The sequence below is a fragment of the Artemia sp. Qi Xiang Cuo genome, chromosome 11 (genome assembly GCF_049724085.1).
Source record: "Artemia sp. Qi Xiang Cuo chromosome 11, ASM4972408v1, whole genome shotgun sequence".
Classification (NCBI taxonomy): Eukaryota; Metazoa; Arthropoda; class Branchiopoda; order Anostraca; family Artemiidae; genus Artemia; species Artemia sp. Qi Xiang Cuo.
In genome coordinates, this window is record NC_142804.1 from 27,576,953 (window position 1) to 27,599,006 (window position 22,054).

General features: G+C 30.0%; 1 protein-coding gene across 2 annotated transcripts in view; it reads right to left on the reverse strand.

Moving 5' to 3' along the window:
- LOC148946829 (uncharacterized) overlaps positions 1-22,054 on the reverse strand; it is a 153,013-nt gene that overhangs the window by 107,009 nt on the left and 23,950 nt on the right. Inside the window, exon 1 of one of the 2 annotated variants that reach the window (XM_089096638.1) lies at positions 20,460-20,536. The exons of the other annotated variant lie outside the window; for it this stretch is intronic. The gene's annotated coding sequence lies outside the window, so the exon portion shown is untranslated. Of the gene's footprint in view, positions 1-20,459; positions 20,537-22,054 lie in introns of those variants that run through there. 2 annotated transcript variants of the gene reach the window in all.

Sequence of the window (22,054 nt, forward strand, 5' to 3'; positions counted from 1 at the left end):
TCTAAAAAAGACCTTTACTGAATATTATGTGTTTGTACGTCATATACAATCATTAGTTTTAAAGAAATCCTTCTCTACTAGTTATTCTTAAACTTTTGAGTTCAGTCCACGGATTATTTTTGAACTCGAGTCTTAACATGAATATTAGTAGAATACATATTATGAGTAAAACAGGGTCCATCACCCATTAAAATGTTTATGCTGGTTATGAAAGAGAAATGAATAGACGTAGTATCGTAATGAACATAACAGGGCTCCATACCCCGTGGAGGAAGGGTTTGAGATGGGGTAGGGGGGAGGGGTTCAACTTTTTAAGGGGGCTAACTTTTATTTTTACTGAATTTTTTCAACTTTTTTTCCATGTCTTGAAATCACATTAAATATACTTCAAACAAAGAAAATTTACTTGTAACATTTTCAAAATACGAAATGAAGATGATATTGATATGTTAGTCGTGATTTTTCTATCAGAAAAAGTCTTGTCAAATTTAATTCATCCGTTCAAACTCTATAATCAACAGAGTTAAACCTTTTAGTCCCTAGGAAAATTCAAGGAATAAAGCGAGTCAAATTTAGTTCGTCTTTTCGAACTTTGTATTGAACAAAGTCATAGCTATTCATTTTTGTGAATATTCACTAAATAAACCATATTAAATTTAGTTCATCATTTCAAACTTTATACTCAAAAGCTAAACTTTTTAGTACTTCAGAACATGCAAGGAAAAAACCGTGTCAAATTTAGTTCATCTGTTCAAACTTTGTACTCAACAGAGTTAAACCTTTTAGTCCTTGGAAAAAGTCAATGGATGTACCACGTCAAATTCCGTTCATGTCTTCGAACTTTATATCTAGCTGAGATAAGAATATTCTGTTTCTGTAAAGTTCAAAGAATAAAACATGTTAGATTAAATTCAACTGTTCAAATGCAAAAGTGCGTTTCATACCCAGTCACCAATTAAAAGATTTGGAATATAGAAGGTAGCTGAGTTTTTTGGAGTCAAATGTGCTTTTAAAAATTTTTGGTGCTCAGCCAGCAACTGAAACACTCAGAATTTATGAACTACCTGAATTTATTGCAAATCAAGTGTTTGTATTGAATTTTCGATATTCAGTCAGCAAATAAAACACTCCAAATTTACCTACTAGCTGAGTTTGTTGAAAGTACATTCATGATATTTTTGTTGCAAAGTGCATTAATTATATTTTTGTTGCTCAGTCAGCAACTAAAAAACATGAAATTTATCAGCCAACTGAGTTTGCTGCACACAAAATTGCTTTTTTTTAGATTTTTTTTGTACTCAGCTGGCAATTAAAAGGCTTGGAATTTACCATGTAGCTGAGTTTTTTGTAGTCAAAAGTGCTTTTATTAATTTTTCTGAGGGTACTCTGTCAGCAACTACAATACTCGGAATTTATCAACTCCATCAGCTTATTTTAGTCAAAAGTGTGCTTATTAGATTTTTGATGCTCAGTCAGCAGCTAAGAGAATTGGAATTCACCTACTAGCAGAGTTTGTTCCATGCAAAAGTGGTTTTACTATTAATTTTTTGATACCCAGTCACTAATTAAAAAACTCGATATTTATCAAGTAGTTGAGTTTGTTGTAATCAAAAGTACTTTTTATTGATTTTTCTTGGTACTCAGTCAGCAATTAGTACACTCAGAATTTATCAACTACCTGAGTTTATTGTAGTCAAAAGTGTTTTTTATTAAATTTTCGATACTCAGTCAGCAACTAAAACACTCCGAATTTACTTACTAGCTGAGTTTGTTCTATGTAAAAGTGTGTTATATTAATTTTTTGATACTCAATCACCAATTAAGGCTTTTAGTATCATTTCCTTTATGTGGCTGTCGTACCATTGCTTAAAATATATCTAACTTTATTAATTTTGACTTTATGCCTGCCCCCCACAATAATCATTACCCTTCAATACGCTTTATTGTATCATTTCCCTCATAGGGCTGTCATATCATTGCTTAAAATATACATAACTTTATTTATTTTGACTTTATGAATAACCCAATCCTAAACAATACTTTTCAAAAAGCCATTATTCTATCATTTCCCTCATAGGGCTGTCGTATCATTGCTTAAAATATATCAAATTCTTAAAATTTATCAAATTCTACTTTATGCAAACCCCAATACTAAGGAATACTTTTAAAAAGGCTTTACTGTATGCTTCCCCTCATAGGGATGTCTTATCATCGCTTGATATGTATATATATGACTTTATTAATTTCAACTTTATAGCTATCCCAATACTAAGCAATAATATTCAGAAGGTTTTATTCTATTATTTCCCTCATATGAGCTGTTGTGTTATCGCTCAAAATATATATGAATTTATTAGTTTTGAGTTTATGCAAACCCCATTACTAAGCAATCCTTTTGAAGGGGCTTTATTCTTACACTTCCCTCATAGGGCTATCTTATCATCACTTAAAATATATATGACTTTATTAATTTCGACTTTATGAATACCCCAATACTAAGCAATACTTTTCAAAAGTCTTTATTCTATCATTTCCCTCATAGGGCTGTCATATCATCGCTTAAAAATAAATGTCCTTTTTAATTTTGACCTTAAGCACACTAAACTAATAAGCAATATTTTTCAAAAGGTTTTATTCTATCATTTCCCTCATAGGGCTGCCGTATCGTCGCTTAAAAACATTTGACTTTATTAATTTCAACTTTATGCATATCCCAATACAAATCAATACTTTTCAAAAAACTTAATTCTATCATTTCCCTAATATGACCTGTTGTATCAACGCTTAAAATATATGCGACTTCATTAATTTCGAGTTTATGCATACCCTAATACTAAGCAATCCTTTTCAAGAGAATCTATTGTATTCTTTTCTTCATAGGACTGTCGTATCATTGCTTAAAGTATATATATGACCTTATTAATTTCAACTTTATCCATATCCCCAATACAAAGCAATACTTTTTAAAAGTCTTTATTCTAACATTTCCCTCATATGAGCAGGTGTATCATTGCTTGAAATATATATGTCTTTATTAACTTCAAGTTTATGCATACCCTTATACTAATCAATATTTTTCAAATGGCTTTATTGTACCATTTCCCTCATAGGGCTGTCATATCATCGCATGAAATATATATGCCTTTATTAAGTTTGACTTTATATACACCAAAATACCAAACAATACTTTTCAAAAGAAATTGTTCTATCATTATCTTCTTAGGGCTGTCGTATCATTGCTTAAAAATATATACGACCTTATTAATTTTGACTTTATGCATACCCCAATACTAAACAATACTTTTAAAAATGTTTTATTGCATCATTTCCCTCATAAGTCTGTCGTATTATCGCTTAAAATATATACAACTTTATTAATTTCGACTTTATGCATACACCAATATCAAGCAATACTTTTCAAAAGGCTTTATCTATCATTTTCCTCATAGAACTGTCGTATCATCTCTTAAAATAAATACGACTTTATTAATTTTCACTTTATACATACCCCAATACTAAGCAATACTTTTCAAAAGGCTTTATTCTATCGTTTACCTCTTGGAACTGTCGTATCATCCCTTAAAATATATACGAATTTATTAATTTCAACTTTTTGCATACCCCAATACTAATCAATACTTTTCAAAAAGCAATTTGAAGTTTAAAAACGCAATTTTCAGTAAAAAAAAAGAAAAAAACGTAACTACAAATATTATTTTTCTAATGGAGAAAATCATGACTAACATATCTAAATCATCTTCATTTCCTATTTCGAAAACATCACAAGTGAATTTTCTTTGTTTTAATTATATTTAATGTGTTTTTAAGACATGGAAAAAATAATTCGAACTTGAGTTCAAAAATAATCTATGGACTGTATTCAAAAGTTTAAGAATAACTAGTAGGGAGGTTGTTTTAAGCAAATGATGACCAACATAAAATTCAATACATCCTCTTTTTTAGATTTGATATTGCTCTTTACCGACCCCTTAGGGTCCCATTTCAAAATACTCCACGGACTGCATTCAATAGCTCAAGAGGAGCTATTAGAGAGGGGTGATTTTAAAACTATGGATAACATACATACAATTCTGTAACTAAAGGGGAATGTAAATGTCAATTGATAAACCGAAACTATATAAAAAACAGCCCTCATCCAGTAAGCATACAACAAAAATATATAGATCACAAACCTCTTGTATATTAAAGTCCTTGTTAAGATTCCGTTTAGATATCTTGTTATATTAAGCTCACTTCATCTGAAGAAAATAACTTAGACGGTCATTCTTTTATATCGAAATATTTGTCTGAGATACCATACACAATGCAAGTATATGGTGATTGAATTCATGGCAATTTTTCAGATACAATATCTGGTACGTGTTTCCAAGAATTTCCATATCCACCGGAAAGTGCGATAACTACCATATTCATAAGGCTCTTGTTGCATCCATTGAAGAGTTTCACCGAGAATATATGAATATATTGTTCCCAGAAAATATTAAATCTCTTCTAGAAGTTTTTAGCTGGATACAAGGGACTAGAAACTCCAATAGCACATTTTAAATGGAGCCGCTTAAAGTACTGGGATATTTGTGCGCTTGGACCAATAGGATATGTGTGCGCTCAGATCAATAGGATATGTGTGCGTTCGGACTTATAGTATATGTGTGTGCTTTGACCAATTGAAGGAATATGGAGGGTTTTAAAAAAAGTGCTGGTACCAGGGAACGAAACGGGTGGGCTCTTGTTGGATTTCTTGAAAGGATACTACTTGCATCAGAAATGTTTCAGGAATGATTGACGGTCTTAAGCTGAAAATTTCAGCGTGGGTTGAGAAGATTTTTAAAGAAACCAATGGTGCTGTGTGCATAGTGCTACTAATGCTGCTACAACTATTGCGACTGCGCAATCTAAGGACATTAAGATGAAGCTTTTAAGGAATATTTAGGCAGGTGTTGAAATAAATCAAAACAAACTATGAGTATCTGGACTTTCAAAGATATGACAAATCAATATGTAATAAACATCTTGCATTAGAATTGAATAGAATATGATTTTTGGCTAAACTGCACAAAAGATAGCATAAACACGTCAGAACAATTACAATAATAAAACAGATGTTAGGGGATAAATATTAAACAAAAAATCAAGTCAATTATTAAAATGGGAATCAAAGTGTGCTAAAGTAGCAAAAAAATACCATAAGCACGTCAGAACAAATACAATAATAAACAAGATATTAGGGGGAAAACATAAAAAAAAGTTAAATCAATTATTAAAATGGGAAACAAAATAAGAGACAAAAGAATTTTTGTACCTCATGGTCAATATTTAGGGACACAGGTCCAGTGGGGTATTTGAAGCTCTACGAGCATTGAATCTCGTATTAAGAAGGATTGGGGGATTTTTTTTAAAGGGAGGGAGAAAACGTCAATGATGTTCAGAACTAAGGCACTTATGACCAAAGTTCATGGTAAGTATGTGACATTATGATTCCAGTGTAGTAAGTTTAAGTCTAGCCAAATTTTCATCGTATGTAATATAGGACGTCCCTTGTACAATTTTATTGCTCTTTTTTGAATACTTTCAATTTTGGAGCATTGGTCTTTGGTCAACCCAGGGTGAGAGACAAGGCTAGCATATTATAAACTGGGTCTTATTTAAGACCAATAAATTATTTTACGGTTCTGGATTGATATGAAGAACCATTTGAGAAGGCAGAAAGATTTAAGGAGAAAACTACCAGATTTAAATAAGTGGGAAATGTGGGAGTTCCATTTAAGGTCGTTGTCCAACTGCACACCAAGCAGTTTAACCGGATTTCAATTTGATATGCAAATGTAATTATGGATAGGGGATATGTTTAAAAAAACGTGAATAACATGATACGTAAAACATAATCTCTTGCACCTAAAGCCCTTACATTATCTATAACTGTCTGATGATCCAAGTTGTCGAAGGCTTTGTTAATATCAGCAAATACAGCCTCAACGTAGGAACTATTCAACTCAAGATGTTTGAAAATAGTGTCAAACATATAAATTAAGCAATGTGTGGTGCTATGATTAGGCCTAAAGCCAAACTGACTTGGGTTGATTTTATCATGAATATCGTCAAAAAGGAAATTATAAATAAAACTATCAAAGATTTTAGAAAAAATGGAGGTTTTTGATATAGGTCTTAAGCCAGAGGGATCTTTTTGGGTCTTAGTTTTCGGCAGAGGAAATATAATAGCTCGTTTAAAATACATTGGCAAAATACCATCTACAAAACATTGGTTAAAAATAGCAGTTTGAGGTACACTTAAATACAGGGCACATTCTACAATCAATTGTGTAGGGATATCACTTTGGTATATTGACTTATTTGTGTGAAGAGTTTAAGTTGAATCTGATGAATTTCAATCACAGGAACGTCACTCACTGAACTGTTGGCCGGCATATGTTGGAGTGGCGGGTGAATTTTACAAATTGAAGCAAAATGATCATTTATGACATCCTTATATTATTAAGTTTGACCTTTAAGGGTTAGTTATGGGGGATTTTGAACTAGCCAGTAGGTACTGCGTGTATACTTTCAATGCTAAGGCTACAGTTACTGTAACTAATGACGATAAGGGTATTAAGATGAAACTTTTACGGAACGTTTAGGAGGAGTTTCAATTAAACAAAAAAATTGTGTGCATGCAATTTTTCAAAAGAGCATATAAGCAATATCATAGGTGGCAATACTCTATAATTACTAGAAATATCATTGAAACTTGTAAGGAAGCTTATTTGATTCAAAATTAAAAGTTCTAGTGCCATTTTTAAGAGTAAAAAGAGATTGGAGGGCAAGCAGATTTTCTCTCATGCCCATTAATTTTCCAAACACTTCCAGTCAACACTTTAAGACGACCAGTTTGTTCAGCAGAGTAGAACAGTCCAACAACTATGCCTTTAGGGATATTGGGCATGTCAAATCAACCCTCCACAATTATGCAATTGCAACAAGCCAAAAGATGTATATCTTTTATTGTAGATTCTAAATACCTGATGCTTTTAGGGAGCCTAACCTTAGAATTTTTTGGGGTTTGCCCCCTCCAATTATTACCCCTTTAAGTTGATGTGTTACTACAACTAGTCAGTCATTACCTGACTAGTATACACTTTGCCCTAAGACGGATCAATTTTAAAACTAAATTACTTTCTTATTTCTTTTCAAGATGTTTTTTCTCTCTGATTTCTCTTTTCTTGTAGGATTGAAAATATAAAAATACCCCTGGACAAATTGCAAAAATCTAGAGATTTGGGGACGTAAAGGTTTAAAGTATAGCCCCCTCTCCTTCTCCTTCTGCTCTTGATCATGGGCACCAAAACTGTTGAATACTTGTCTAGGAGCTAGGTAACTTAGCGACCTAAAATTTTATTCTTATTTTTCTTTTTTGTAGTTAGAAAGATTTTCCGAATATGCAAAGAAAGTTCCCCCCCCCAAAAAAAACTTGTCCGCCTGCCTTTTCCTCCCAGGCATCAAACCTCAGATGAGATAAATCATTTTTCCGATTCTGAAGCATTCAGTTTTTCAAAATCCATAAATTCAACTTAATCTAAGAATAAATTAAACTGCAGGTGTGCTGCAGGCACAAATGCTGCTATAGCGTAAAGTGTGGAGCAATGCTGTCTTACTTGACGCTGAGGCTCTGTTATAGGGCTAAGGGTTCTAAGGAAATACTTTCTTTGGGGTGTTCGTCCTATGAAATTGCAAAACGGAACAATCACTTTAAAACATTATCATCATGACCACTATTCCAAATGAGACTTGCCCTTTCTTTCCAATGATTTTCTTTCAAAGTGACAGTAAGACAAATTCAGCATTAATTTGTGAACCAAATTAACACTAAACATTTTATGTGGGGAGCATGAATCGGTATAGCAGTTCTGACCGTCAATAATGTATTTTTAACAAGTATTTTTATTTGGACGATCAATTCATCCTCTAAGAAGGTATATAATAGTAGGGAAGGGTGTACCAGCGCTGATCCTACATAATTTATTCAAGGATTATTGATCGAGTCTAATGGGGTCAATGCCCCCTTTTTAAAGGTCGATTTATTTGTTGTTTCTAGGTGAAATGACTCCGGGACGAAGTTTGCGCATGAGCATTGATTGTCAACATCCGGTTGGAATACTATGATAAGAAGGTGACATCATCAGATAAGGGTTAATTATTTTCTTGAATGTCAACATCCAGTTGGAATACTATAAAAAGAAGGTGACATCATCAGATAAGGTTAAATATTTTCTTGAATGTCAACATCCGGTTGGAATACTATGATAAGAAGGTGACATCATCAGATAAGGTTAAATATTTTCTTGAATGTCAACATCCGGTTGGAATACTATGATAACAAGGTGACATCATCAGATAAGGAAATTTCAATATTGGAATATTCTTATCCGAGCAGTTGAAAATACAGACAGGAAAAGATAACTGATTTACACAATTTATCCATGAGACAAGATAAATTTGAAAGCAGAAACGAAAATGGTAAACCATCTAAGGGAAAGCAAACTCCTATTAAGAGATTTTTTTATTAGGGTGGTTCTCGACTGTGTTCGGTATATTTCAAAACCCTCATTTGAAGAGTGTTTTAAGGTCCCCTACCCCAACCCCAAAGGGCCTCCCGGGCCCCGAAGGCCCCCCAGGTCCCGAAAGCCCCCCCCCTCCAGGTCCCCAGAGGTCCTTGGGCCCCAAAAGGACGCCAGACCCCCAAAGGGCCCTCGGATCCCCAAAGGCCCCCCGGGCCTCGAAAGGCCCCCAAAGGCCGCCCTGGATCCCCAAAGGGCCCTCGGATCCCCAAGGCCCCCGGACCCCTAAAGGCCCCCTGGGCCCCAAAAGACCCCCGGGTCCCCAGAGACCCCCGGGCCCCCCAAGGGCCCTTGGATCTCCAAAGGCCCCCCGGACCCCTAAAAGCCCCCAAGCCCCAAAGGCCCAAGGGTCCCCAAACGCCCCCAGGCCCCGAAAGCCCCCCAGACCCCAAAGGGCCTCTGGGCTCCCTAAGAGCTCCCCCTCCCTAGTTCAGAGTTTTAGTTTGATATTTATTTACAGTTTTAGTTAGAGTTATAGTTTAGTTTAGTTGTAGTTCAGAGTCTAGAGTTTCAAGTTAGACTCTCAGCACTTAGAGTTTTAGTTAGAGTTATATTTTATTTTAATTTTAGTTAAGTGTTTTTGAACTTGTAGTTTAGTTTTAGCTAAACTGTTTTAGTTTAGAATTTTAGCCTAGAGTCTTAGCTTAGAGTTTTTCGTTGCACTTTTAGTTTAGTTTAGTATTAGTTAAGAGTTTTAGTTTAGAGTTGTAGTTTGGTTTTAGTAAAGAGTTTTATTTTAAAGCTGTAGTTTAGTTTTAGTTAAGAATTTTAGTTTAGAGTTTAGATTTTTAGTTAGAGTTATTGTTTAGTTTAATTTTATTTAAGTTTTAGGTTAGACTTTTGAGTTTTAGTTTAGAGTTTAGATTCTTAGTTAGATTTACAGTTTAGTATAATTTTTGTTAATAGTTTTATTTTATAGTTATAGTTTATTTTTAGTTAAGAGTTTTAGTTTGGAGTTTAAGTTTGGTATTAGCTAAGAGTTTTAGTTAGAGTTATAGTAGATAAGAGTTTTAGTTTAGAGTTTAGAGTTTTCTTTAGAGACTTAGCTTAGAGGTTTAGTTAGAGTTATAGTTTAGTTTAGTTTTAGTTAAGAGTTTGCAGTTTAGAGTCTTAGCTTAGAGTTTTAGTTAGTGTTTAGAGTTTTAGTTTTGAGTCTTAGTTAGAGTTATAGTTTAGTTTAATTTTTGTTAAGAGTTTTAGTTTAGAGTTATAGTTTAGTTTTAGTTAAGAGTTTTAGTTTAGAGTTTCAGTTTGGTATTAGCTTACAGTTTAGTTAGAGTTATAGTAGTTAAGAGTTTTAGTTTAGAGTTTAGACTTTTATTTTAGAGACATAGCTTAGAGTTTTAGTTAAGAATTTTTTGTTTAGAGTTTAGAGTCTTAGCTTAGAGTTTTAGTTGGAGTTTAGAGTTTCAGTTTAGAGTCTTAGCTTAGAGTCTTAGTTCTATTTATAGTTTAGTTTAGTTTTAGTTGAGAATTTAGAGTTTTAGTTTAGAGTCTTAGCTTAGAGTTTTAGTTAAGAGTTTAGAGTTTTAGTTTAGTTTTAGTTAAGAGTCTTAGCTTAGTGTTTTAGTTAGAGTTATAGTTTATTTTAGTTTTAGTTTAGACTTATAGTTTAGTTTTAGTTAAGAGTTTTAGTTTAGAGGTGTAGTTTAGTTTTAGTAAAGAGTTTTAGTTTAGAGTTGTAGGTTAGTTTTAGTTTAGAGTTTTAGCTTAGAGTTATAGGTTAGTTTAATTTTAGTTAAGACTTTTAGTTTAGAGTTGTAGTTTAGTTTTAGTTAAGAGTTTTAGTTTAGTGTTTTAGTTAAGTTTAGTTTTAGTTAAGAGTTTTAGTTTAGAGTTTATAGTTTTACTGTACAGTTTTACTTTAGAGTATAGAGTATACAGTTTTACTTTAGAGTATATAGTTTTAGTTTAGTTTTAGTTAGGAGTTTTAGTTTAGATATTGGAGTTTTAGTTTTGAGTCTTAGCTTAAAGTTTTAGTTAGAGTTATAGTTTAGTTTAGTTTTTATTCAGAGTTTTAGTTTAGAGTCTTAGCTTAGAGGTTTAGCTAGAGTTATAGTTTGTTTAGTTTTAGTTAAGAATTTAAGTTTTTTTGTTAGAGTTATAGTTTAGTTTTGGTATGGGAGTTTTAATTTTGAGTCTTAGCTTAAAGTTTTAGTTAGAGTTATAGTTTAGTTTAGTTTTAGTTAAAAATTTTAGTTTAGAGGTGTTGTTTAGTTTTAGATAAGAGTTTTAGTTTAGAGTTTTAGTTTAGAGTCATTTCTTAGAGTTTTAATTAGAGTTTTAGTTTAGAGTTTTAGCTTAGAGTTTTAGTTAGAGTTATAGTTCACTTCAGTTTTAGTTAAGAGTTTTAGTTTAGACTTATAGTTTAGTATTAGTTAAGAGTTTTAGTTTAGAGTTGTAGTTTAGTTTCAGTAAAGAGTTTTAGTTTAGAGTTGTAGTTTAGTTTTAGTTAAGGGTTTTAGTTTAGAGTTTTAACTTAGAGTCTTAGCTTTAGAGTTATAGTTTAGTTTAATTTTAGTTAAGAGTTTTAGTTTAGACTTCAGAGTTTTAGTTTAAAGTTTAAAGTTTTAATTAAATTTATAGTTTAGTCTAATTTTTTTTTAAGAGTTTTAGTTTAGAGTTGTAGTTTAATTTTAGTTAAGAGTTTTAGTTTTGAGTCTTAGCTTAAAGTTTAAGTTAGAGCTATAGTTTAGTTTAGTTTCAATTCAGAGTTTTAGTTTAGAGTCTTAGCTTAGAGTTTTAGTTAGAGTTATAGTTTAGTTTAGTTTTAGTTAATAATTTAAGTTTAGAGGTGTTGTTTAGTTTTAGATAAGAGTTTTAGTTCAGAGTTTAGAGTTTTAGTTTGAGTTATAGATTAGTTTAGTTTTAGTTTAGAGTCTAGAGTTTTGATTTAGAGTTTTAGCTTAAATTTTTAGTTAGAGTTATAGTTTAGTTTAATTTTAGTTAAGAGTTTTACTTTAGACTTTAGAGTTTTAGTTTTAGTTAAGAGTTTTAGTTTAAAATTGTTTAGTTTAATTTTTGTTAAGAGTTTTAGTTTAGAGTTGTGGTTTAGTTTTAGTTAAGAGTTTTAGTTTAGAGTTGTAGTTTAGTTTAAGTTAAGAGTTTTAGTCTAGAGTGGATGTTTAGTTTTAGATATGAGTTTTAGTATAAGTTTTAGTTTGATATTAGCTTACACTTTTAGTTAGAGTTATATTTCAGTTTAGTTGTAGTTCAGAGTCTAGAGTTTCAAGTTAGACTCTCAGCACTTAGAGTTATAGCTAGAGTTATATTTTATTTTAGTTGTAGTTAAGTGTTTGTGGACTTGTAGTTTAGTTTTAGCTAAACATTTTAGTTTAGAGCTTTAGCCTATAGTCATAGCTTAGAGTTTTTCATTGCACTTTTAGTTTAGTTTAGTTTTAGATAAGAGTTTTAGTTTAGAGTTTCAGTTTGGTATTGGCTTACAGTTTTAGTTAGAGTTATATTAGTTTAGAGTTATGCTTTAGAGTCATTACTTAGAGTATTAGTTAGGGTTATAATTTTATATAGTTATACATAAGAATTCTTATTTGGAATTTCGATCGGATGCTTAGATTGTAAGCCAGAGTTTAGAGTATTAGGTTATATCCATATCTCGGGGTTCATTCTCTTGTGATAGTTTATTTTAGTTTTAGTTGAGAATTTAGAGTTTTAGTTTATATTCTTAGCTTAGAGTTTTTTCTAGAGTTATAGTTTAGTTCAGATATTGGAGTTTTAGTTTTGAGTCTAAGCTTAGAGTTTTAGTTAGAGGTATAGTTTAGTTTAGATTTAATTCAGAGTTTTAGTTTAGAGTCTTAGCTTAGAGCTTTAGTTAGAGTTATACTTTAGTTTAGTTTTAGTTAAGAATTTTAGTTTAGAGGTGTTGTTTAGTTTTAGATAAGAGTTTCGGTTTGAGTTTAGAGTTTTAGTTAGAGTTATAGTTAAGTTTAGTTTTAGATAAGAGGTTTAGTTTAGAGTTTAGAGTTTTAGTTAGAGTTTTAGTTTAGTGTTAGCTTAGAGCTTTAGTTACAGTTATAGTTTACTTTAGTTTTAGTTAAGACTTTTAGTTTAGACTTATAGTTTAGTTTTAGTTAAGAGTTTTAGTTTAGAGTTGTAGTTTAGTTTTAGTAAAGAATTTTAGTTTAGAGTTCTAGTCTAGTTTTAGTTAAGAGTTTTAGTTTAGAGTTTTAGCTTAGATTCTTAGCTTAGAGTTTTAGTTTAGAGTGTAGAGTCTTAGTAAGAGTTATAGTTTAGTTTAATTTTTGTTAAGATTTTTATTTTCGAGTTGTAGTTTAGTTTTAGTCAAGATTTTTGGTTTAGAGTTGTAGTTTAGTTTAATTTTAGTTAAGAGTTTTAGTTTAGAGTTGTTGTTTAGTTTTAGATATGAGTTTTATTTTAGAGTTTTAGTTTGATATTAGATTACAGTTTTAGTTGTAGTTCAGAGTCTAGAGTTTCAAGTTAGACTCTCAGCACTTAGAGTTTTAGTTAGAGTTATATTTTATTTTAGTTTTAGTTAAGTGTTTTTGGACTTGTAGTTTAGTTTTAGGTAAACGTTTTAGTTTAGAGTTTTAGCCTAGAGTCATAGCTTAGAGTTTTTTCCTTGTAGTTTTAGTTTAGTTTAGTTTTAGATAAGAGTTTTAGTTGAGAGTTTCAGTTTTGTATTAGCTTACAGTTTTAGTTAGAGTTATAGTAGCTAAGAGTTTTAGTTTAGATTCTTATCTTAGAGTTTTAGTTAGAGTTATATTTTAGTTTAGTTTTAATTCAGAGTTTTAGTTTAGAGTCTTAGGTTAGAGTTTTAGATAGAGTTATAGTTTATTTTAGTTTTAGTTAATAATTTTAGTTTAGAGGTGTTGTTTAGTTTTAGGTAAGAGTTTTAGTTTAGAGTTTAGAGTTTTAGTTAGAGTAATAGTTTAGTTTAGTTTTAGTTTAGAGTCTAGAGTTATAATTTAGAGTGTTAGCATAGAGTTTTAGTTAGAGTTATAGTTTACTTTAGTTTTAGTTTAAAGTTATAGTTTTGTTTAGTTTTAGTTAGGAGCTTTAGTTTACATATCTAGCTTAGTTTTACTTAAGAGTTTTATTTTAGAGTTTTTAGTTTTAGTTTACAGTTTTACTTTAGAGTTTTAGTTAGAATTAAAGTTTTAGTATTTTTTACTTAAGAGTTTTAGTTTTGATACTGGAGTTTTAGTTTTTAATCTTAGCTTTGAGTTTTAGTTAGAGCTATAGTTTAGTTTAGTTTTAGTTGAGAGTTTTAGTTTAGAGTTGTTGTTTAGTTTTGGATAAGAGTTTTAGTTTAGAGTTTATAGTTTTACTTAGAGTTATAGTTTAGTTTAGTTTTAGTTTAGAGTCGAGAGTTTTAATTTAGTTTTAATTTAAGTCTTAGCTTAAAGTTTTAGTTAGAGTTATTGTTTACTTTAGTTTTAGTTGAGAATTTTACTTTAGACTTATAGTTTAGTTTTAGTAAAGAATTTTAGTTTAGAATTGTAGTTTAGTTTTAGTTAAGAGTTTTAGTTTAGAGTTTTAGCTTTTAGTTTTAGTTAGAGTTATAGTTTAGTTTAATTTTAGTTAAAAGTTTTAGTTTAGACTTTAGAGTTTTAGTTTAGAGTTTAGAGTATTAGTTAGAGTTATAGTTTAATTTAATTTTTGTTAAGAGTTTTAGTTTAGAGTTACAGTTTAGTTTAGTTGTAGTTCAGAGTCTAGAGTTTCAAGTTAGACTCTCAGCATTTAGAGTTTTAGTTAGATTTGTATTTATTTTAGTTTTAGTTAAGTGTTTTTGGACTCGTAGATTAGTTTTACCTAAACGTTATAGTTTAGAGTTTTAGCCTAGAGTCATAGCTTAGAGTTTTTCCTTGCACTTTTAGTTCAGTTTAGTTTTAGATAAGAGTTTTAATTTAGAGTTTCACTATGGTATTAGCTTACAGTTTTAGTTAGAGTTATAGTATTCCATTTTATTACATAGAAATACCAAAACCATAGGTTAGATTACGTAAGGTTAGGATATGCTAGATTAGGTTACGTGTGCGCACGTAACATTTTTAGGTTCACTTACACTAGGTTAAGAGGCGGGCCACTTAATTTAGTGTAAGTTAACCTAAAAATGTTATATGCGCACACCTAACCTATTCTAGCCTAACCTAACCTAATGTAACCTATGGTTTTAGTATTTCTATGTAATAATATGGAATACTATATCTCTAACTAAAACTGGAAGCTAATACCATAGTGAAACTCTAAACTAAAACTCTTATCTAAAACAGAACTGAACTAAAAGTGCAAGGAAAACTTTAAGCTATGACTCTAGGCATGACTCTAAACTAAAACGTTTAGGTAAAACTAAACTACACGTCCAAAAACACTTAACTAAAATTAAAATAAATACAACTCTAACTAAAATTCTAATTGCTGAAGTCTAACTTGAAACTCTAGTTCTGAACTACAACTAAACTAAATTATAACTGTAAACTAAAGCTTTCAACCAAAATTAGACTAAACTATAACTCTAACTAAAACTCTAAACTCTAAACTAAAACTCTGTAGTCTAAACTAAGACTCTTAACTAAAATTAAACTAAACTATAACTCTAACTAAAACTCTAATGTATAAATCTAAGATAGTACTCAAAACTCTAAACTAAAAATCTTTACTAAAACTAAACTACAACTCTAAACTAAAACTCTTAATTAAAACTAAAGTACAACTCTAAACTAAAACTCTTAACAAAAACTAAACTAAACTATAACTCTAACTAAAACTCTAAGCTAACACTCTAGATTAAAACTCTACACTCTAAACTAAAACTAAACTAAACTATAACTCAAACTAAAACTCTAAGCTAAGACTTAAAACTAAAACTTAACTTAAACTATAACTCTAACTAAAACTCTAAAGTAAAACTGTAAGCTAAAACTATAAACTCTAAACTAAAACTCTTAAGTAAAACTAAACTAGAGATCTAAACTAAAGCTCCTAACTAAAACTACAAGTCCAAAAACACTTAACTAAAACTAAAATAAAATATAACTCTAACTAAAACTCAAAGCGCTGAGAGTCTAACTTGAAACTCTAGACTCTGAACTACAACTAAACTAACCTATAACTCTAACTGAAACTGTAAGCTAATATCAAACTAAAACTCTTAACTAAAACTAAACTACAACTCTAAACTAAAACTCTTAACTACAACTAAACTACAAATCTAAACTAAGACTCTTAACAAAAATTAAACTAAACTATAACTCTAACTAAAACTCTACCCTCTAAACTAAAACTCTGTAGTCTAACCTAGAACTCTTAACTAAAATTAACCTAAAATATAACTCTAACTAAAACTCAAATCTATGACTCTAAGCTAAAACTCTAACATAAAATTCTTAAATAAAACTAAACTACAACTCTAAACTAAAATTCTTTACTAAAACTAAACTATGTCTCTAAACTAAAACACATAACTAATACTACGATAAGTCTAAAATAAAACTCTTAACTAAAACTAAAGTAAACTATAAATCTAACTAAAAGTCTAAGCTAACACTAAACTAAAACTCTGAACTAAACTAAACTATAACTCTAACTAATACTCTAAACTAAAACTCTTATCTAAAACTAAACTAAACTATAACTCTAACTAAAACTCTAAACTCTAAACTAAAACTCTTATCTAAAACTAAACAACACCTCTAAACTAAAATTCTTAACTAAAACTAAACTAAACTTTAACTCTAACTAAAACCCTAAGCTAAGATTCTAAACTAAAACTCTGAATTAAAACTAAACAAAAATATAACTCTAACTAAAAATCTAAGCTAAGACTCAAAACTAAAGCTCCAATATCTAAACTAAACTAAGATATAACTTTAACAAAAACTCTAAGCTAAGACTCTAAACTAAAAATCTAAAATCTCAACTAAAAATAAACTAAACTATAAATAGAACTAAAACTCTAAGATAAGATTCTAAACTAAAACTCTAAAATCTAACTAAAACTCTAAGATAAGACTCTAAACTCTAAACAAAAACTCTTAACTAAAACTAAACTATAACTCTAACCAAAACTCTAAGCTAAGACTCTAAACTAAAACTCTAAACTAAAACTCTTAACTACTAAAACTCTAACTAAAACTCTAAGCTAATACCATACTGAAACTCTAAACTAAAATTCTTATCTAAAACTAAACTAAACTAAAATTGCAAGAAAAAACTCTAAGCTATGACTATAGGCTAAAACTGTAAACTAAACGTTTAGCTAAAACTAAACTACAATTCCAAAAAACACTAACTAAAACAAAAAAAAATAGCTCTAGCTATAACTCTAAGTGCTGAGAGTCTAACTTGAAACTCTAGACTCTGAACTACAACTAAACTAAACTATACTCTAACTAAAAGTGTAAGCTAATATCAAACTAAAACTCTAAACTAAAACTCATATCTAAGACTAAACAACAACTCTAGACTAAAACTCTTAACAGAAACTAAACTAAACTACAATTCTAAAATATAACTCTTAACTAAAACTAAAACTCTAAAGTCGAAAGTAAAACTCTTAACTAAAATTAGACTAAACTATAACTCTAAATAAAACTCTAAGCTAACACTCTAAATTAAAACTCTAGAATCTAAACTAAAACTAAACTAAAACTCTAAGCTAAGACTCTAAACTAAAACTCTGAATTAAAACTAAACTAAACTATAACTCTAACTAAAACTTTAAGCTAAGACTCAAAACTAAAACTCTTAAATAAAACTAAACTACAACTCTAAACTAAAACTCTTAACTAAAATTAAACTAAACTATAACTCTAACTAGAACTCTAAACTAAACTACAACTCTAAACTAAAACTCTTAGCAAAAATTAACTAAACTATAACTATAACTAAAACTCTAAACTCTAAACTAAAACTCTGAAGTCTAAACTAAAACTCTTAACTAAAATTAAACTAAACTATAACTCTAAATAAAACTCTAAGCTAAGACTCTAAGTTAAAACTCTAAACTAAAACTCTTAACTAAAACTAACCAACAACTTTAAACTAAAACTCTTTACTAAAACTAAACTAAAACTTTAAACTAAAACTCTTAACTAATACTGAACTATAAGTCTAAACTAAAACTATTAACTAAAACTAAAGTAAACTATAACTCTAACTAAAACTGTAAGCTAACACTCTAAACTAAAACTCTAACTAAAACTCTAAGCTATGACTCTAAAATAAAACTCTAAACTAAAACTCTTATCTAAAACTAGACCACACCTCTAAACTAAAATTCTTAATTAAAACTAAACTAAACTGTAACTTTAACTAAAACTCTAAGCTAAGACTCTAAACTAAAACTCTGAATTAAAACTAAACTAAACTATAACTCTAACTAAAACTTTAAGCTAAGACTCAAAATTAAAACTCTCATACCAAAACTAAACTATGACTCTAACAAAAAAACTAAAATTCTTAATTAAAACTAAACAAATTATAACTCTAGCTAAACCTCTAAGCTAAGACTCTAAACTAAAACTCTTAATAAAATCTAAACTATACTATAACTCTAACTAAAACTTTAAGCTAAGACTCAAAACTAAAATTCCAATATCTAAACTAAATCTCTTAACTAATAGATTTAGTTAAGATAGATTTAGTTATATCTAGTTATATCTTTAGTTAAGATAGATTTAGTTATATATATATATATATATATATATATATATATATATATATATATATATATATATATATATATATATATATATATATATATATATATATATATATATATATATATATATATATATATATATATATATATATATATATATATATATATATATATATATATATATATATATATGACTTTATCAATTTCAACTTTATGCCAATCTTCAATACTAAGCAATACTGTTTAAAAGATTTTATTCTATCATTTCCCTCATATGAGCTTTTGTATCATCGTTTATATATATATATATATATATATATATATATATATATATATATATATATATATATATATATATATATATATATATATATATATATATATATATATATATATATATATATATATATATATATATATATATATATATATATAAATTTATTAGTTTCTAGTTTATGCAAACCCCATTACTAAGCAATCCTTTTGAAGAGGCTTTATTTTTACACTTCCCTCATAGGGCTGTCTTATCATCGCTTAAAATATACACACTATATTAATTTCTACTCTATACATACCTTAATACTAAGCAATACTTTTCAAATGGCTTGATTTATATTATTTCCCTCATAGGGCTGTCGTATCATTGCTTAAAATATAAATGACTTTATTAATTTCGACCTTAAGCATACCCCACTAATAAGCAATACTTTTCAAAAGGTTTTATTCTATCATTTCCCTCAGAGGGCTGTCGTATCGTCTCTTAAAAACATTTGACCTTTTTAATTTCGACCTTAAGCACACTAAACCAATAAGCAATAGTTTTCAAAAGGCTTAATTGTATCATTTCCCTCATATGACCTTTTGTATCAACGCTTAACATTGATGCGACTTCATTAATTCCGAGTTTATGCATACCCTAATACTAAGCAATCCTTTTCAAGAGGATTTATTGTATCCTTTTCCTCATAGGACTGTCATATCATCGCTTAAAATATCTATGACCTTATTAAATTCAACTTTATGCTAACCCCAATGCTAAGCAATACTTTTTAAAAGGCTTAATTCTATCATTTCTCTCATATGAGCAGGTATATCATCGCTTGAAATATATATGTCTTTATTAATTTCAAGTTTTTGCATACCCTTATACTAATCAATACTTTTCAAAAGGCTTTATTGTACCATTTCCCTTATAGGGCTGTCGTATCATCGCATGAAATATATATATTTCTTTATTAATTTCGACTTTATATATACCAAAATACTAAACAATACTTTTCAAAAGGCATTTTTCTGTCATTTCCGTCATAGGGCTGTTGTATCATCGCTTAAAATGTATATGACTTTATTAATTTTGACTTTATGCATACCCTAATACTAAACAATACTTTAAAAAATGTTTTATTGTATCATTTTCCTCATAAGGCTGTCGTATTATCGCTTAAAATATATATAACTTTATTAATTTCGACTTTATGCATACACCAATACTAAGCAATACATTTCAAAAGGCTTTTTCTATCATTTACCTCATAGAACTGTCGTATCATCTCTTAAAATAAATACGACTTTATTAATTTCAAATCTATGCATGCCCCAATGCTAGTCAATAATTTTCAAAACACAATTCGAAGTCCAAAAACAAAATTATTAGTCCAAAAAAACCTAAGGAAAAAAATGTAACTACAAAGATTTTTTTTCTAATAGAGAAAATCACGATTAACATATCTGTATCATCTTCATTTCCTATTTCGAAATTATCACAAGTGAATTTTCTTTATTTTAGTTATATTTAATGTGATTTTAAGATATGGAAAAAAATAATTCGAACTTGAGTTCAAAAATAATCTATGGACTGAATTAAAAAGTTTAAGAATAACTAGTAGGGAGGTTATTTTAAGCCAATGATTATATTTGATGTTCAAACGCATAAAATTCAGTATATCCTCTTTTTTTAGATTTGATATTGCTCTTTACCGCCCACTGAGGGTCTCAGTTCAAAATGTTCCATGGACTGAATTCAATAGCTCAAGAAGAGCTATTAGGGAGGGGTGATTTTAAACTATAGATAATATACATACTATTCGGTAACGAAAGGGGACTGTAAATGTCATTTGATAAACCGAAACTATATAAAAAAAACAGCCCTCATCCACTAAGCATACAACAAAAATATATAGATCACAAACCTCTTGTATATTTAAGTCCTTGTTAAGATTCCGTTTAGACATCTTGTTATATAAAGCTCACTTCATCTAAAGAAAATAACTTGGACGGTCATTCTTTTATATCGAAATATCTGTCTGAGATACCATACACAATGGGAGTACATGGTGCTTGAATTCATGGGAAAGTTTCAGAAACAATATCTGGCACGTGTTTCCAAGAATTTCCATATCCACCGGAAAGTGCGATAACACCATATGTATAGGGCGCTTGTTGTATCCATTGAAGAGTTTCACCGAGAATATATGCATTTACTGTTCCCAGAAAATATTAAATCTCTCCTAGAAGTTTTTAGCTTGATAAAAGGTACTAGCAACTCCAATAGTACATTAGAATATGGACCCGCTTAAAGTAATGGGATATCTGTTCACTTAGACCAATAGGATATATCTGTGCTCAGACCAATAGGATATGTGTGCGTTCGGACTAATAGTATATGTGTGTGCCTAAAACCAACTGAAGGAATATGGAGGGTTTAAAAAAAAGTGCTGGTACCTGTTCGTAGTGCTAGCTACCGCTGGCACCACTATTCGTTGTGTTTTACCACCAGTGTTATACTGGTAGACCACAACGCCACTGGCGCGGTAATATACGGGTGTCACCACTTATTGGAGGGGAAAGCCCCGGCCACAAATTATAATGCTATGCCAGTGTCTACCACACCGGTTCTGCAAATATCGGGTTTGGTACTACTCTATTTACAGTATACCCTGTCCCAGGGTACGATAACGCGATCGAGTGGTCAAATGGCCAATTTCTAAAGTCAAATGTACCCGCCTTGGGTTACGGCTATAAAATCTCTACTCTCTCCTTGGAGGTAACAACCCTCCCTGTCAATATAATAATGACGGTACCTCGTAGCTCTATTCCTACCCTTCCTGGGTTACGGAAAATAGTGCACAGTTTGTAGAAAATACCTTACTTATATTCTTCCAAAAGGGTCACATATAACAATAGAAATATCCTTCCCCAATCGGAGTCACAACGCAGACTCTTTCCCCAAACGGGGTCAATACATAGGCTAAAACATAATAATAATTTTTACAGCACTGTTTGTATGGCTGGCCTCCGCTTGGCCCAGCCAATCAGCTACATCCCCATTCAAACCCAATTCTAACTCTTAGATTTATCTTTCAATGACTCCCAAACCAGGAAGTAAAAAATAAACTTGGTTCATAGCTTACCTTTTGCAAAACCACTATCGCTTAGTAACGGAATTTAACCTGTCTTTTGAAATTATACTATAAGCAAATGTAATTAAGAAAACGAAAACAGGTCATTTATCTGAAAGGAAAAGAAACAGGGGTTGGAACCCCAACAGTACCAGGGAACGAAATGGGTCGGCTCTTGTTGTATTTGTTGAAAGAATACTACTCACATCATAAATGCTCAGGAATGGTTGACGGTCTTAAGCTGAAACTTTCAGCGTATGTTCAGGAGAATTTTGAAGAAACATATGTGCATAGTGCTACTAATGCTGCTACAACTTTTGCGACTGCCCAATCTAAGGGTGTTAAGCTGAAGCTTGTAAGGAATATTTAGAAGGTGTTGAAATAAA